Source organism: Dermacentor variabilis, chromosome 8 (genome assembly GCF_050947875.1).
Source record: "Dermacentor variabilis isolate Ectoservices chromosome 8, ASM5094787v1, whole genome shotgun sequence".
Taxonomy (NCBI): Eukaryota; Metazoa; Arthropoda; class Arachnida; order Ixodida; family Ixodidae; genus Dermacentor; species Dermacentor variabilis.
In genome coordinates, this window is record NC_134575.1 from 67916515 (window position 1) to 67919058 (window position 2544).

The window sequence follows — 2544 nt, forward strand, 5'->3', positions numbered from 1 at the left end:
TAATAAGGAAAGTATACAATTGGGAGCCCAATAGCTTTGCCAGGATCATTTCAGTTCTATATCACTATCACATGAAGCCAAGAGGCAATCAAGCAAAGGGAAGTATAAGGTCAAATACATATTTTATTTCAACTGTGCCAACGATAAATGAAGGAAAATCAAAGTGAACGAAAAAAACAGATGACGGTAAGTTGAACACATATCAACGTCTTCGCATTACGCGTGCCATGCTCATATCAATTGATTAACCGCAGTGTCCGTTTTTCCTCCACTGTTTTCGGTATCAAATATGTACTAGGTCTAGGCTTCAGATGTTAGCCAGGGCCCCAACTCCCGGTCATGGGGCGGACGTAGGACCTTCTGCCGCAAGGGGTCCCGTGATACGTGTACTTCGGAGTAGGCGACTGGCCAACAAACCCGGGTGTGCTACCTGAAGGCTTCAGAACAGCTGGAATCGACACCTTTACTATGTAATGAAAGACAAAACGGCGAACATAGGTGCCAGATTGTCGTAAGTCACTTTCTCATGAAGGGAACAGAGAATGACACCAAGGAAAGCAAAGGGTTAATCACGTTCTTTCTTTTTTTGAAAATCGGAAATGATAAATAAAGGGAAATGAAAGTGGTCGCCTACAACCTGCGGATACGACCACATTCATATACGAGAAGACCACCTGCGGATACGCGCAGTTTTTTTTGTATACTTTAATTAGCATGGATTTATCATTTCTACATATCTTATTATTCGAGTAACCCACGCTGTGATTTTGTGTGTAGGTGTCTGTTAGATTCACATGTTTATGATTTACAAGAAATGTGACCCTTTCTCCTCTACCTTCTCGTACAATGGTATATGCTACTCGCTTTCAATCAATTTATCCAAAGGGCGTTTTTCTAGCTCATCGCTTTAAGGTTGTTGAGTGGCGCTCCGTTGGGTTGTGCGGGTCTTGTGTGAACCCATGGCATAGCGATGGGTTGGTCCGTGTGTGAAACTGGCGCCATGTCGTATATGTGTAGGTCACACCGGTGTCTCACTGCAGCAAGCAGGGTCGTTGCAGAAATGAAACACACTGCATTATGCACTAGAACGGGCAACGCAAAACAGTCGCCTAGCCTAGGAAAAGCCGAACAGCAATATAATAATAACAAGATAGTGTTAGGCCGCCGTGTCCCACACAATTCGATGCCGGTGTCGGCGTCTGCGGAGTTGTCCGTGAGCCAAAAATTCCGTATATATTTAGGTTATGTGTATTCAACGCCTTGCTATACGTATTGCGCTATATTTGGGTTACATTGCCATGCCATTACGTCCATAAAGTTGCTCATATCCTTCTCTTACACTATTGCCAAATTTATTCATCGGTATTATGAGAATGACAGCCCACAAACAAATGTTTTGAAACGAAACACCGACTGTACATAAATTTTATCTTAAATCTTCTCAGATTTAAATAATAAAAGTGCGCAACAATAAGAGAAACCTGGAAATGATGCAGTTGTAGCGCGGCCATGACCTACCTCCGAGATCGGCCCACGCAAGAGGCCGCGTTTCTACCAGAAAGCTCATCTTTGTGCATAGCGTTCGCCACCAGCATTTTCCGGTAAACATTACGGTTACAGAACCTGCAGTTGCTGGGAAGCATGAGGAGCAGGCGGGGATCAGAGAACGCTACCACGTTCTAGTCTAAATGGCGAAGCTTAAGTGCCCTCCAAGTTCTTTCCTTCGAAATATTGCGACAATAACACATTTATGCACGATGTGCATATAAGCGGGTTAAGCCCTAGGATCCGTTGTCTCATATTATGTTATTACAATGAGATATTTATTAGCACAGACTGGAAACTGGCCCAGAAAAGGACAAGGCCAATACAAGCAGAGTGCACCAGCCAGAATATTGTCGTTTTTGTCGATGTGCAAAGCACCAGTAACAATACAGTATCATTAGAAACAATTTTCTTGCATTCATGTTAACCTTACGTTTTCATTTTGCAGGCTTGTGACGGCCTCAGCCTAGCAGACGTTATTAACAGTTTACCTTACGAACAGTTAGGCACCCACGATGGTGTGCAGATTCTCAACATCAAGAAGCAGCGGCTCTTTTTATTCGACGATATAGTCAGCCTTTCTACAAAGGTAAGCGAAAGGCCGTATATACCACAAAGATGTAGTGCCTGAGATATAGTGCTGAACTTATATCTTTCTTCATTTTTTTGCTGCGGAAAAGGAGGGCGGGGGAAGGAGAGGACACTAGTAAAACGGCGTCTGTTTCTTTAGAGCACCGGTAAGCACTTCGCAAGGATGCATAACAATTTTTCAACGGGAAAGGACGGCAGGTTCTTCTGCAGCTTTCGCTCCTGCGGCTGAAAGTAACTTTGGCTTCAAAGCAAAATTTGCCTACATGCAAAAAAATAAATAAACGAAAATAAAGATGAAATGAAATAAAAAGTAAACAACGCACGATATTTTCTAACCTTTCTTAAAGCGAGGCTTTTCAAGCGATATCCTCCAGACTTTCTTGATCACATCTGCAGCTGCTGCTTTCT